Consider the following 16,348-nt stretch of genomic DNA (forward strand, 5'->3'; position numbering starts at 1 on the left):
GCCTATATAGCTTAAGATTGAGGAGGAGAAAAAGGGACTCTGATGTTGGGGAACTCTTACAAAAATTAGACAGCTCTAAAATAAATTTTTTATTGCTATACTTTAAAAATAAGTATTGACCATCACATAAAACCATTGACCATACATATAAACAAAGTGCATGAAAAATGTGACTGTCACAGCCAGGTTTTGGGTTATTGCAATGGTTCTGGATAAATAAATATCTAGCAAATCACAATAATTATTGGCTGTATTATGAAAATTGTGAATGGTAAATACATACAATAATACATGGTTTACCTGGAGTTGTACTGTGAGCCGGTGTGTGCACAGACCGGGGTCAGACTGGACACACGTTTCGCCGGGATTGGCTTGATCACCAAGTACCTTGAAGGTGCTGAGTTTTTTTTTTCCATTTGATGCTATGCAAGGTGGCTTATTGCTTGTCAAATGCAGACACGGGCACTGTAAAGCAGCGCCTCATTCTGTACTCCTGTTCTGTAAAGATTATTTAATTGAGCTTTTAGAAGACCAGTCTCATAGATAGGAAGAGGTGGAGATCTTGCTTTAGCCTATTTCAGTGGGGCACCTTTTTACAGGAAGAGCATTTTTATAAGCATAGGTGACAGAGTAATAATTATATTAGTAAGTATAAAGGGGACATGGCTAAAACACACTTCTGATATACCCTTACTGTCAAGATTGTATGTACGAATACATAAATCAGGCTACAACAAAGAAACAAAAACATCATAATTTAAGTGAGCTTAAAGTGATAATAGTATAATATTGAGCATGTCCACATGTAAAAAACCAAAACGCCTGCTCGGCCAGCTACTACTAGGCATGTGGCTTTTGGCTGGCAATGGTAGTGATGTTGACTGCATCTCCTGCAGTGATTCTGGCTGTACTCAACTGTCAAACGATCAGTGAACCATTTCTTTTCTTTTGCAGTAATTCTCAGTGGGTTTTGGCCACAACAATATACTTTAAAGTGTTGTCCCAGCAGCACATTATATTCATGATGGTTTAAGGTTGTTTTTTGTGTATAACTGTATAGCCGTGTGATCTTGATAGTCAAACGTCAGTACTAGAATAGGTAGGGCTGAAGAGCTCTATGACTTTTAACATGGCATCTGCCCATCTAGAGCTGCCCCAGTCAGCTGTAAGTACTGTTATTGTGAAGTGGAAATGTCTAGGTACAGCAACAGCTGAGCCGTACAGTAGCAGGTCAGGTGACTGCCGAGTTTTAAAGAGTGTCGCATTTAAAAATCTACTGTCCACTGTTGCAACACCTAAAACAAGGACTGCTCACCAAGAGCTTTGCGGATTGGATTTCTATGTCTGAGCAGCTGCACAAAATACTCTGTGCTAGATGTTGGCTGGAGTGGTGTAAAGCACAATGCCATCGGGCTGAACAGTGGAAACACTATTTTTGGATTGACGAACAGCACTTCACCACAAACTCTGGGTCGTCAAATAGCACTTCACCATAATCTGGTAAACTAATTTGGTTTTGACAGATGCTAAGAAAACTGTTGTGGCCCCAATATGTACTGTGAACTGTTAAGTTTGAAGGAGGAGGAATAGTTTGAGGCAAGTTTTGGCCTGGGCCCCTTAATGCTAGTGAAGGGAACACTTAATGCTACAGAATGCAAATCCTTCAATAGCCGTGGTTCTCAGCTTTGACCCTCAAGTTTCCCCAACAGATCAAGATTTGAGGATTTCTGCATGTGGAAGCAGGTGGGATAATTTACTGACCCAGTAAAATAAATTAACTTATGTGTGCATGAGTAAAGAAATCCAGAAAACATGACTTGATGATACATGAGGACTGAAGTTGAGAACCACTGTTCTAAATAATTGTTTGTTTGCAACTTTCTTTTAACAGTTTGGGATCTCTCATTTGTCAAAACGACAATAGTTCTGTGCCCCTAGAGAAGAGAGGTTTATCAAAAATATGGGACAAATTGGAGCACCAATTGTGTTATTTATTTATGTATATAATATAATGGGGTAAATTTACGAAGATGGGAGTTCTATTTAAGATGGGATGTTGTCCATAGCAACCATTCAGATTCTACTTCTCATTTATCTAGCACCTTCTAGAACATAATACATGGAATTTCATTGGTTGCTATGGGTAACATCCCATCTTAAACAGAACTCCAATCTTAGTAAATTTACCCCAATGTGTACTTTATATGTATGTTATAATTAGATGTAATACTATATGTGATAAAAGCAGTGGAATTGTTTGAGGGTAAGTATAAATGTCTACGAATTCTGTCCTATGAGTTTAAAACCCCAGGAAAGCAGACTTAATTAGAGAAGGCTAATTAGTGGTAACACCTGCATTTAGTGCTCATTGCCTGGGGAGCAAGCTGCTGGCTTACAGAGAGAGACACACCATCACTACCTCAAGTGAGCGCTGTGTTGAACTGCTGATTTGGCGAGTTGGACAGGAGGTCCTCTCACACATATAGGGGTCAATCCAATTAACCACGAAGGTGCAATGTGCTGTTGCTGCGGCATTTCAATGCTAGTAACTGCACCCTATCTTGCACCCTTTGCAGGCTGAAATCGGGCCCAGATTGCACACAATTGTTAGAACCTCTATGGCAGGCATGTCCAAACTGCGGCCCTCCAGCTGTTGTGAAACTACATATCCCAGCATGCCCTGACACAGTTTTGCTGTCAGAGAATGCTAAAGCTGTGTTGGGGCATGCTGGGATGTGTAGTTTCTCAACAACTGGAGGGCCGCAGATTGGACATGCCTGCTCTATGGGCTGGCTGGCTTCTGTGCGAATTTGGGACGTCGTCAAGTGCAGCCTCTGCCATGAGGACTCGCACCCACAAGATCATCTCAGCTAATTGGATTGACTCCATAGAGAGGAAAACCTGTGTGTGTGTGTGTGTGTGTGTGTGTGTGTGTGTGTGTAGTTAGTGCCCAGGCAGGGTAGGATTTATGTTTTTATTTTACTTTTGCTGAAAATAAAATTAGCTGAGGCTACTTGCACCAAACACCCTGGACTGGCATGTCACTATTTCGGCTGCTGTAAGAAAGTGAATCCATCTACCCCAGGAGACGCCATCCTTACCCCAATCAACTCACATACATTATATTGCATCATATTAGAATACTAAAATATCAGGTAAAACATAATGGCATTTACTCAAATTCCAATGCACAACCAAAGTAAAACTCTGACAATTCAATAGGGCTGTTGTCTGTCTGTTAACACATACAGTTTGCTCTCTCTATATGAACGATATTAATGAAAACACTATGAAGGATTTCAGCACACCCCCTCTCATGGTCAACAACTCTACTCCTTTCTATCGGGTTCACTACGGCTGGCCGGCGGTCGGGCTCCCGGCGACCAGCATCCCGGCGCCGGGAGCCCGACCGCCGGCTTACCGACAGCTTGGCGAGCGCAAATGAGCCCCTTGCGGGCTCGCTGCGCTCGCCACACTATTTTATTCTCCCTCTATGGGGGTCGTGGACCCCCACGAGGGAAAACAATTGTCGGTATTCCGGCTGTCGGGCTCCCGGCGCCGGTATACTGAGCGCCGGGAGCCCGACCGCCGGCAAACAGAAGACCACCCCTTTCTATCTGCCACTCCCAGGTGCTGGGTTATTGACTATATTATAGAATAGAAACAAAGAAACGTAGAAACAGAATTTAACAGCAGATCAGACTTGGCCCATCTAGTCTGCCTTTTAAGGATTAGGTTATTAGGGTTAGGTTTTAGGATTAAGGGTTAATGTATAGGAAAGGGATACACCGAAACATATGTTGATGGCAGACCAGAATCTCAGGACACATTGGCTGCCCCTCATCATCCCACCCATGAATATGTGACTGATCACCAACCATACTGATTGAAAGGGGTACTTTGGATATGGTAACACATTTGACCATATAAAACATGGCAAGCCATCATGTGGTCACAGAGCCCATGTCTTTCTATGCAAGACCCCCTACTAGGAAGGCTCCCCAGAGGTACCCTTTAGTTTCTTTTGCAAACTGCCCATTTAAACATAATGAGGTTGCTATTCTTTTTCGAAACTATTGTTTCCTTTGTTTTACATTACCAATTTGAGGGTGTTCCCTCATATTAACTGGTCTCCTTAAAGGATAAGTAGGTTACTCCTGTTTCCATCTATTCCCCTAATTCAAATCCGATACCATTTCTCAGGAAAGTTTACAGGGCGATACAAACAATACGGCAGGGCTCTCATTATTTTAGGTGAGTTTAATTTAGTACTTAACCTTTAATTGGATAAATTTACCTGCTGCTCTACCTTTGTTTCAGATTGGGCGTTCTCTTGCATTCAGTATGCAGAAATTGATTTATGCAATTCCAACTGGGCGGTATTATGCCTTTCTCTTACGTCCTAGAGGATGCTGGGGACTCCGTAAGGACCATGGGGTATAGACGGGCTCCGCAGGAGATAGGGCACCTAAAAGAACTTTGACTATGGGTGTGCACTGGCTCCTCCCTCTATGCCCCTCCTCCAGACCTCAGTTAGATTCTGTGCCCAGAGGAGAAAGGGTACAAAGCAGTGAGCTCTCAAGAGTTTGCTGTTTTAAAGAATTTTGTTAGGTTTTTTATTTTCAGGGAGTCCTGTTGGCAACAGGCTCCCTGCATCGTGGGACTGAGGAGAGAGAAGCAGAGCTGGCTTGTAAGGTTGGGCACCATTAGCTCCAGAGGGAGTCGGAACACAGGCCTCACCTGGGGTTTGTCCCGGAGCCGCGCTGCTGTCCTCCTCACAGATGCCGAAGATAGAAGCCGGGTGAGTATTGAGGAAAAGACTTCAGGCGGCAGAAGACATCAGATCTTCATGAGGTTAGCGCGCAGCGGTAAGCTGCGCGCCATTGCTCCCAGTCACACACACACAAGAGGCACTGTAGGGTGCAGGGCGCAGGGGGGGGCGCCCTGGGCAGCAATAAACCTCAATTTGGGCATAAATATGTTGGATTAGGCTGTGGGACAGTAAATCCACGGACCCCCACCATTTTCTTACAATATCATGAGGGGACCGAAGCCCGCCGTCGGGTGGGCGGGGCTTGATCCTCGGCACTAACTAGCGCCATTTTCTCCACAGAGGCTGCATGAGAAAACGCTGGCTCCCTGTTCTCTCCCCTGCTCAGCTTCACAGGCTGGGAAAAAGAGGAGGGGGGCACATTGGCGACGCAGTGAGTGGAGATTAACATTATAAATATATAAAAGCGCTATCTGGTCATATATTCCAGTGTTTGGGCGCTGGGTGTGTGCTGGCATTCTCTCTCTCTGTCTCCCCTAAGGGCCTGGTTGGGGTTTTGTCCCCTTATAGGTAACTCCCTGTGTGTGTGTGGGGTGTCAGTACGTGTGTGTTGACATGTCTGAAGCGGAAGGCTTCTCCAAGGAGGAGGTGGAGCAAATGAGTGGTGTGTCCCCGTCGCTGGTGCAGACTCAGGATTTGATGAGCATGTGGCTTAGGTTAAATGCAAGTGTGACATCTTTACATGAGAGGCTTGATAAGGCTGAATTAAGGGGAACATCAGGGGGTCAATCCTCGGATTGGACCGATTCACAGGGCCCGTCGGGTCTCAAAAACGTCCCTTAACACAAGACACTACTACCGACACGGACTCTGATTCCAGTGTCGATTATGACGAAGTAAAATTGCACCCTAGGGTGACAAAAACCATTCAGTGTATGATTGTGGCAATTAGGGATGTCTTGCATATTGTGGATGAACCCTCGGTCCCTGACACAAGGGTACACATGTTTAAGGAAAAGAAACAGATTATAAATTTTCCCACATCTCATGAATTAAATTAATTCTTTATAAAAGCTTGGGAGACTCCGGAGAAGAGGCCGCAGATCCCCAAAAGAATTTATATGGCATACCCCTTCCCTAAACAGGACAGGGAGAGTTGGGAATCACCTCCCACTGTGGACAAGGCCCTGACGCGCTTGTCCAAGAAGGTGGCGCTACCGTCTCCTGACACAGCTGCCCTTAAGGACCCTGCAGATCGCAGGCAAGAAACTACCTTAAAGGGTATTTATTCTCATATGGGTGCTGTACTACGACCGACGATTGCGTCGGCATGGGTGTGTAGCGCAGTTGCAGCTTGGGCAGATGAGCTGACAGATAATTTTGATAGTATGGATAAGGATACTATGGCCCTCATTCCGAGTTGGTCGCTCGCAAGCTGCTTTTAGCAGCATTGCACACGCTAAGCCGCCGTCTACTGGGAGTGAATCTTAGCTTATCAAAATTGCGAACGAAAGATTTGCAATATTGCGAAAAGACTTCTCTGTGCAGTTTCTGAGTAGCTCGAGACTTACTCTTCCAGTGCGATCAGTTCAGTGCTTGTCGTTCCTGGTTTGACGTCACAAACACACCCAGCGTTCGCCCAGACACTCCCCCGTTTCTCCAGCCACTCCCGCGTTTTTCCCAGAAATGGTAGCGTTTTTTCACACACTCCCATAAAACGGCCAGTTTCCGCCCAGAAACACCCACTTCCTGTCAATCACATTACGATCACCAGAACGAAGAAAAAACCTCGTAATGCCGTGAGTATAATACCAATCTTCATAGCAAATTTACTTGGCGCAGTCGCAGTGCGAACATTGCGCAATTAGCTGAAAATCGATGCGATGCGAAGAAAATTACTGAGCGAACAACTCGGAATGAGGGCCTATATTCTTAACTATAGCCTATATAAAAGACGCAGTCTTATTTATGAGGGATACTCAAAGAGACATTGGATTGCTGGTTTCTAGGGCCAATGCCATGTCGATCTCAGCGAGACGATCCTTATGGACTCGCCAATGGACAGGTGATGCGGATTCCAAAAAGCATATGGAAGTACTACCATATAAGGGTGATGTATTGTTTGGGAATGGGCTGACGGACCTGGTTTCCACAGCTACAGCAGGTAAATCAAAATTTTTACCATATATTCCCCAACAGCAAAAGAAAATGCCACCCTACCAGATGCAGTCCTTTCGGTCGCACAAGTCCAGAAGAGGTCGGGGATCCTCCTTCCTTGCCAGAGGTAAGGGCAGAGGCAAAAGAGCACCTGCTTCGGCAGGCGCCCAGGAACAAAAGTCCTCCCCGGCTACTCCAAAACCCACAGCATGACGCCGGGACTCCCCTGAGGGAGTCCGCACCGGTGGGCGCACGTCTTCGACTGTTCAGCCAGGTCTGGGTCAGCTCAGACCTGAATCCCTGGGTGTTAGAAATAGTTTACAGGGTTACAAACTGGAATTCGAAGAGGTGCCCCCGCGCCGATTCTTCAAATCGGCCCTACCAGTTTCCACGTCGGAACGGGATGTAGTGTTAGCTGCAATTCAAACGCTGTGTATACAGCAAGTGATAATCCGGGTTCCCATGAACCAGCAGGGAAGAGGTTATTACTCAACCCTCTTTGTGGTCCCGAAACCGGACGGTTCGGTCAGACCTATCTTGAATCTGAAATCTCTAAACCTGTACATAAAAAGATTCAAATTCAAAATGGAATCGCTCAGAGCGATAATAGCCAATATGGAGGAGGGGAAGTTTATGGTGTCTCTGGACATAAGGAATGCGTACCTTCATGTCCCCATATATCCCCACCATCAAGAATTCCTGAGATTTGCTGTACAGGATTGTCATTACCAATTTCAGACGTTGCCGTTTAGACTTTCCACGGCCTCGAGGATTTTCACCAAGATAATGGCGGAAATTATGGTGGTCCTGCGCAAGCATGGAGTCACAATTATCCCATACTTGGACGATCTCCTGATAAAAGCGAGATCAAGGGAGAAATTGCTGAGCAGTGTGGCGCTCTCTCTGAGAGTGCTCCAGCAACACGGTTGGATTCTAAATCTACCGAAGTCACAGTTGATTCCGACAACTCGATTACCGTTCCTAGGTATGATACTGGATACGGAACAAATGAAGGTCTTCCTTTCAATGGAGAAAGCCCAGGACATCCAGAACATGGTCAGAGACCTGCTGAAACCGAAAAGGGTGTCTGTTCACCAGTGCACTCGAGTTCTGGGAAAGATGGTGGCGGCCTACGAGGCCATTCCATTCGGGAGGTTCCATGCAAGGACTTTTCAATGGGACCTTCTGGACAAGTGGTCCGGGTCCCATCTACACTTATATCGAAAAATAACTGTCCCCAGGGGCCAGGGTGTCTCTCCTGTGGTGGTTGCAAAGTGCTCACCTACTGGAGGGTCGCAGATTCGGAATTCAGGATTGGATCCTGTGTACCACGGACGCGAGCCTCCAAGGATGGGGAGCAGTCACACAAGGAAGAAATTTTCAGGGACTTTGGTCAGACCAGGAGTCATGTCTACACATCAGTGTGTTGGAACTCCCGGCCATATACAACGGCCTTTGACAAGCGGAGAGTCTTCTTCGAAACCTACCGGTTCTGATTCAGTCAGACAATGTCACAGCAGTGGCTCATGTGAACCGCCAAGGCGGGACAAGAAGCAGAGTCGCGATGGCGGAAGACACCAGGATTCTTCGCTGGGCGGAAAATCATGTAAGCGCTCTGTCAGCTGTCTTCATTCCGGGAGTGGACAACTGGGAAGCAGACTTCCTCAGCAGACACTATCTCCATCCAGGAGAGTGGGGACTTCATCAAGAAGTATTTGCAGACATAATACGTCTTTGGGGAACTCCTCAAATAGACATGATGGCGTCACGCCTCAACAAAAAATTTCAGAGGTATTGTGCCAGGTCTCGGGAGCCTCAGGCAGTAGCAGTAGACGCTTTGATAACACCGTGGGTGTTCAAGTTGGTCTGCGTGTTTCCTCCTCTTCCTCTCATCACAAAAGTGTTGAGGATCATAAGACGAAGAAGAGTACAGATGATACTCGTTGTCCCAGACTGGCCTCGAAGGGCCTGGTACTCAGATCTACAAGAGATGCTCACGGGTGATCCCTGGCCTCTTCCGCTGAGGGAAGACCTGTTGCAACAGGGGCCCTGTGTATTTCAAGAGTTACTGCGGTTACGTTTGACGGCATGGCGGTTGAACGCCGAATCCTAGCAAATAAGGGGATTCCGGAAGAGGTCATCCCTACTTTAATAAAGGCTAGGAAGGAGGTGACGGTTAAGCATTATCACCGTATCTGGCGAAAGTATGTGTCTTGGTGTGAGACCAAGAATGCACCTACGGAAGATTTTCATCTGGGTCGTTTTCTCCACTTCCTACAGACAGGAGTGGATATGGGCCTGAAATTAGGCTCTGTTAAGGTTCAGATTTCGGCCCACTCTATTTTCTTTCAGAAGGAATTGGCTTCTCTTCCAGAAGTCCAGACGTTTGTAAAGGGAGTGCTGCACATCCAGCCCCCTTTTGTGCCTCCAGTGGCACCATGGGACCTCAACGTGGTGTTGCAGTTCCTAAAATCACACTGGTTTGAACCGCTTAACAAGGTTGAGTTGAAATTTCTTACTTGGAAGGTGGTCATGTTGTTGGCCTTGGCATCGGCAAGGCGAGTATCAGAATTGGCGGCTTTGTCACACAAAAGCCCCTACTTGATTTTTCATGTGGATCGAGCTGATTTTTGCCTAAGGTGGTTTCTTCATTCCATGTGAATCAACCTATTGTGGTGCCTGTGGCTACAAGTGACCTGGAGGATTCCAGATCCCTGGACGTAGTCAGGGCCTTAAAGATTTATGTAGCCAGGACGGCTAGAATTAGGAAAACAGAGGCCCTGTTTGTCCTGTATTGGCGCACCTGCTTCGAAGCAGACTATTGCTCGCTGGATCTGTAATACGATTCAGCAGGCTCACTCTACGGCTGGATTGCCGGTGCCAAATTCGGTTAAGGCCCATTCCACTAGGAAGGTGGGCTCTTCTTGGGCGGCTGCCCGAGGCGTCTCGGCATTACAACTTTGCCGAGCGGCGACTTGGTCGGGGTCAAACACTTTTGCTAAATTCTACAAGTTTGATACCCTGGCTGATGAGGACCTAGCGTTGCTCAGTCGGTGCTGCAGAGTCATACGCACTCTCCCGCCCGATTGGATGCTTTGGTATAAACCCCATGGTCCTTACGGAGTCCCCAGCATCCTCTAGGACGTAAGAGAAAATAAGATTTTAAACCTACCGGTAAATCTATTTCTCCTAGTCCGTAGAGGATGCTGGGCGCCCGTCCCAGTGCGGAAACTCTGCAAGACTTGTATATAGTTGTTGATTACATAAGGGTTATGTTACAGTTGGAATCGGTCTTGGACCGTTGCTGTTTTTTGTTCATACGGTTAACTGGTTATGTATGATCCAGGTTTCATGGTATGATTGGTGTGGGCTGGTATGAATCTTGCCCTTGGATTTCTAAATCCTGCCTTGTAGTGTCCATCTCCTCTGGGCACAGTTCTCTAACTGAGGTCTGGAGGAGGGGCATAGAGGGAGGAGCCAGTGCACACCCATAGTCAAAGTTCTTTTAGGTGCCCTATCTCCTGCGGAGCCCGTCTATACCCCATGGTCCTTACGGAGTCCCCAGCATCCTCTATGGACTAGGAGAAATAGATTTACCGGTAGGTTTAAAATCTTATTATTTCTCTTACGTCCTAGAGGATGCTGGGGTCCACATTAATACCATGGGGTATAGACGGGTCCACTAGGAGCTATTGGCACTTTAAGAGTTTGAGAGTGTGGGCTGGCTCCTCCCTCCATGCCCCTCCTACCAGACTCAGTTTAGAAAATGTGCCTGGAAGAGCCGGTCACAGCTAGGGGAGCTCTCCTGAGTTTCCCTAGTAAAATGTTGTTTTAGAGTTTTTTGTTTTCACAGGCAGGCTGCTGGCAACAGCCTCCCTGCAGCGAGGGACTGAGGGGGGAGCAGTGTCCGCCCTGTGGGGTCTGAGCCACTGTCTACGCTGACTGGACACTGAGCTCCAGAGGGGTCTGATCGTTCTCTCCACAGGGGACCGCTCGTCCCAGCAGCATGCCGCCACACCCTTGCAGAGCTGAAGAATCGGTGGCGAGTGAGACACCGACCCCCCTACCAAGCGGGGGGTTGGTGTGAAGATGGCTGCAACAGGGTAGGAACGTAGTATTAACTGCACTCCGGGGATGGCTTAGTGGTACATGGTGAGGGGTGCCCTGAGCCAGCGCTACACCCTACACTGGTCCAGAGGCCTGTCGAGGTCCCAGGATCTCAGCCAGCACTAAATCCTCAGGCCAGTATAAGCAGAAGAAGAGCGGGAAGACAGCGTCATTTTGGGGGCGGAGCTTCTCAGAGCGGACCCAGCAGCGTTTCAGCACCATTTTCCTGCCTGCACAGCGTAAACGGTACCAGGGCGTTGTAGAAGGGGGGGAGGCTGCAATATGACTGTGTATCCTATTAAGGTGCAAAGTCAGTGCTGACAAGGGGTCTCCCTTTGGTAAAAGCGCTGTGTATGGGTTGGCTCCAATCTCTGTGTCTCGCCATTCTTGGGGGTGAAACTCTGTCTGTCCTCCCCTGTGTGTGGGGTGTCTGTGGTCTCCTTTAGCTATGTCCAGGGACACTGCGTCATATGCTGCGGAGGATATGTCCTCACAGGATGATCCCATTCCATGTAATCAGGATAGCACTGGTTTAGCACAGATTCCAGCAAGGGAGCCCTGAATGGTTTTCCTCTATCAAATCTTGGATTACTTAGATTTCTGACAGGGTTGCAAATAATGAGTCTGCAACCCAGGTATTACAGAACTCCATGGCAGTATGGCCCGATTCTGGTACCTCAGGACGCCCCACTATATACCCCCAAAAATGTGCGCTTGTTAACATCACGCAAGATGACACGGATACCGATTCTTATACCACAGACGGTAATGGGGATGTGTGGCGGGGGTCTGTCTCTCTTACAAAGGGTGTGCAATTAATGATAGAGGCTATCAGGGATGTGTTAAATATAAATGATACTACACCTGTGCAGGTTGAGGAGGCTTTTTTTACTGAAAATAAGAAAGCCTCGCTCACCTTCCCTGCGTCAAAGGAATTGAATGCTATATTTAAGACAGCATGGGATAACCTGGAGAAAAAATTCCAGATCCCTAAAAGGGTCCAGGTGACGTTTCCTTTCCCTGAGGAGGATAGGACAAATGGGAAAACCTACCTATTGTTGACGCATCTGTGTCCAGACTCTCAAAAAAGGTGGTTTTACCTGTTCCAGGATCTACTGCCTTACAGGAGCCTTAAATGGGGATGTGTGGCGGGGGTCTGTCTCTCTTGCAAAGGGTGTGCAATTAATGATAGAGGCTATCAGGGATGTGTTAAATATAAATGATACTACACCTGTGCAGGTTGAGGAGGCTTTTTTCACTGAAAATAAGAAAGCCCCGCTAACCTTCCCTGCGTCAAAGGAATTGAATGCTATATTTAAGACAGCATGGGACAACCTGGAGAAAAAATTCCAGATCCCTGAGGAGGATAGGAAAAATGGGAAAACCTACCTATTGTTGACGCATCTGTGTCCAGACTCTCAAAAAAGGTGGTTTTACCTGTTCCAGGATCTACTGCCTTAAAGGAGCCGGCTGATAGAAAAATTGATAATACACTTAAATCAATGTACACTGCTTCAGGGGCCATATTACGTCCCACTATTGCTAGTGCATGGATTGCAAGGTCTATAGTAAAGTGGTCGGCTACCTTACTAGAGGATTTGGATACGATGGATAGAGGGGATGTTGAATTGTTTTTGCGTAACTTTCATGATTCAGCAGGTTTTATGATAGAATCCATGAAAGACCTGGGTTTCATGGCTGCGGGAATCTCTTCCATGTCTGTTTCAGCTCGTTGGGACTGTGGCTGCGCCAGTGGTCTGCCGATGTGGAATCCAGGAAAAGTGTGGAGTCCCTACCCTACACAGGTCAGGCTTTCTTTGGGGAAGCTTTGGATGCGTGGATATCCACGGCTACAGCGGGTAAGTCTCCGTTTCTTCCCTCAGCTGCTCCTGCTCCGAATAAATACTTCTCTTCATCAGCATCTCAGTCCTTTCGGCCTAACAAGCCTAGAAAGGCCAAACCGTCCAATACATTCTTTAGGGGAGGTCGAGTTAAATCCAAGAAACTTACTGCTGCATGTTCCCAGGAACCAAAAGCCTGCTTCAGGTACGCCAAAGTCCTGCGCATGACAGTGGACCGTGCGTCCTGGAGGTGGGTCCGGTGGGGGCGAGAGTCAGACAGTTCAGTCACGTCTGGGTATCGTCCGGCCTGGATCCCTGGGTGATAGATATTGTGTCCCAGGGATACAGGCTGGAATTTCAAAATCTCCCTCACCGATTTTTCATATCAGGCTCACCAGTTCTACTGGCAAACAGAACTGGACTACAGGAAGCTGTCCAGAAGTTGGGGGAGGCACAGGTCATTGTACCAGTTCCTCCTCATTTACAAACAGGTTACTATTCGAGCCTTTTCGTGGTACCGAAACCGGATGGTTCGGTCAGGCCTATTCTGACCCTAAAATCACTTTACCCCTTTCTAAAGGAGTTCAAGTTCAAGATGGAGTCTCTCAGGGTGGTGATATCAGGTCTGGAAGAGGGGGGATTCCTGGTATCCCTGGATATAAAGGATGCGTACCTCCACATTCCGATTTGGCTGCCGCATCAGGCTTATTTCCATTTCACATTATTGGACTGTCATTTCCAGTTCCAGGCCCTGCCATTCAGCCTCTCAACCGAGGGTGTTCACCAAGTTGATGGCAGAGATGATGGTTCTCCTCCGCAAACAAGGGGTGAACATCATTCCATATCTGGACAATCTGCTGATAAAGGCTTCGTCCAAGGAAAAGCTGTTGCAGTCCATTGTTCTCACAACGCACCTACTCAGAGTCCACGGTTGGATTCGGAATCTCCCAAAGTCACATTTGGAACCGACCCAGAGGTTGTCTTTTCTGGGAATGACCCTCGACACAGAAGTGCAGAGGGTGTTTCTTCCACAGGAGAAGGTGTTGGTGATACAAACAATGGTCTGGGATGTACTGAAGCCAGCCCGGGTGTCAGTTCATCACTGCATTCGCCTTTTGGGAAAGATGGTGGCCTCTTACAAGGGCTCTCCAATACGGGATGTTCCATGCTCGGGCCTTCCAACTAAATCTCCTGGGCAAGTGGTCAGGATCTCATCTCCACATGCACCAGAGGATTCGTCTGTCGCCAAAGGCCAGGATTTCACTCTTCTGGTGGCTCCAATTGCCTAATTTTCTGGAGGGCCGCAAGTTCGGGATTCAGGACTGGGTCCTTCTAACCATGGATGTGAGCCTTCGGGGCTGGGGCGCAGTCACTCAGGGGGAAACATTCCAAGAAAGGTGGTCAAGTCTGGAAGCCGGGCTGCCCGTCAACATCCTGGAACTAAGCAGTCTACAACGGTCTTCTTCAGACGGCCCATCTTCTAAGAAATCGTGCCATTCATGTGCAGTCGGACAATGTAACGGCAGTGGCTTACATAAACCGACAGGGCAGAACGAAGATCAGAGCTGCAATGTCAGAGGTGACAAGAATCATCCTCTGGGCAGAAAGACACACGTTGACGCTCTCAGCAAACTTCATTCCGGGAGTAGACAACTGGGAAGCAGACTTCCACAGCAGACACTATCTCCATCCAGGGGAATTGGGTCTCCATCCGGAGGTGTTCAAGGAAATTACAGACCTTTGGGGGTTACCCCAAATAGACATGATGGCCTCTCGTCTCAACAAGAAGCTTCGACGCTATTGTTCCAGGTGGAGGGACCCACAAGCAGTAGCTGTGGACGCCCTGGTGTCTCCGTGGGTGTTCCGGTCGGTGTATGGGTTTCCACCTCTTCCACTCATTCCAAGAGTTCTAAAGCTCGTAAGGAGATCAAGGGTTCAGGCGATCCTCATTGCTACGGACTGGCCAAGGCGGGCTTGGTACGCGGACCTTCTGAATCTCTTGCAGGAAGAGCCTCTTCCTCTTCGGGAGGATCTGCTGCTGCAGGGACCGTTCGCCTATCAAGACTTACCGCGGCTATGTTTGACGGCATGGAGGTTGAACGCCTGATACTAGCTTGGAAGGGCATTCTGAAGGTCATTTCTACCCTGATGCAGGCTAGAAAAGGGGTAATGTCTAAACATTACCATCGTATTTGGAAGAAATATGTTTCTTGGTGTGAATCCAAGAAGTTTCCTACAGTGGAGTTTCAACTCGGACGGTTTCTCCTCTTCCTGCAAGCAGGTGTGGATATGGGCCTGAGGTTGGGATCTGTGAAGGTCCAGATTTTGGCCCTCTCCATCTTCTTCCAGAAACAATTGGCTGACCTCCCTGAGGTTCACACTTTTTTGAAGGGAGTTCTGCACATCCAACCTCCCTCTGTACTGCCTACGGCGCCTTGGGACCTTAACGTGGTGTTGTTTCTCCAGCCGGATTGGTTTGAACCTCTACTGGAGGTTGAGGTCAAATTTCTTACTTGTTGGCCTTAGCTTCTGCTAGACGTGTGTCGGAGTTAGGGGCTTTGTCCTGTAAAAGTCCTTACTTGATCTTCTACGAAGATAGAGCTGAACTCCGGACACGTCAGCAGTTTCTTCCGAAGGTTGTGTCAGCATTTCATATCAACCAACCTATTGTGGTACCAGTAGCTACTGACTCCTCAATTACATCAAAGTCCTTGGATCTTGTAAGGGCTCTGAAGATATGTGAAGAGAACTTCTCGTCACAGAAAGTCGGACTCTGATTGTCCTATATGATTCCAAGAAAATGTGGTGTCCTGCTTCTAAGCAGACTATTTCTCGCTGGATTCGGTTCACTATCCAGCACACTTATTCTACGGCAGGACTGCCGTATCCAAAATCTGTTAAGGCCCACTCTACTCGTAAGGTGGGGTCTTCCTGGGCGGCTGCCCGGGGTGTCTCGGCATTGCAACTTTGCCGAGCTGCAACTTGGTCGGGGTCGAACACGTTCGCAAGGTTTTACAAGTTTGATACTTTGACTGAACTTCAGATCATCAGAGGCCAATCAGTTCTGCAGGTGCCTCCGCGCTCTCCCTCCCATTCTGGGAGCTTTAGTAGATCCCCATGGTACTAATGTGGACCCCAGCATCCTCTAGAACTTAAGAGAAATTAGGATTTTGGTTACCTACCAGTAAATCCTTTTCTCGTAGTCCGTAGAGGATGCAGGGCTTCGTTTTCCAGCAACAGTTATCTGGTTCAGTACGACTTTGGTTAGTTATGTACTGCATAGTTACTGGGAAAGTACTGTTTCAGCAGTTGCTGAGTTTTCAAGCTAAGCTAGCTTGATGTGTCTTGTATGTGTGAGTTGGTATGAATCTCGCCACTATCTGTGTTAAATACTTCTCTCGAAGTTGGACGTCTCCTCAGGCACAGTTTCTAGACTGAGTCTGGTAGGAGGGGCATAGAGGGAGGAGCCAGC

The 16,348-nt window shown here is 47.7% G+C and overlaps 1 protein-coding gene across 1 annotated transcript in view; it reads left to right on the plus strand.

Annotated features, from left to right (window-relative positions):
• Positions 1-16,348, plus strand: part of NEK7 (NIMA related kinase 7) — a 347,672-nt gene that overhangs the window by 271,250 nt on the left and 60,074 nt on the right. The window lies entirely within an intron of this gene.

The sequence above is a fragment of the Pseudophryne corroboree genome, chromosome 9 (assembly GCF_028390025.1).
Source record: "Pseudophryne corroboree isolate aPseCor3 chromosome 9, aPseCor3.hap2, whole genome shotgun sequence".
NCBI classification, from domain to species: Eukaryota; Metazoa; Chordata; class Amphibia; order Anura; family Myobatrachidae; genus Pseudophryne; species Pseudophryne corroboree.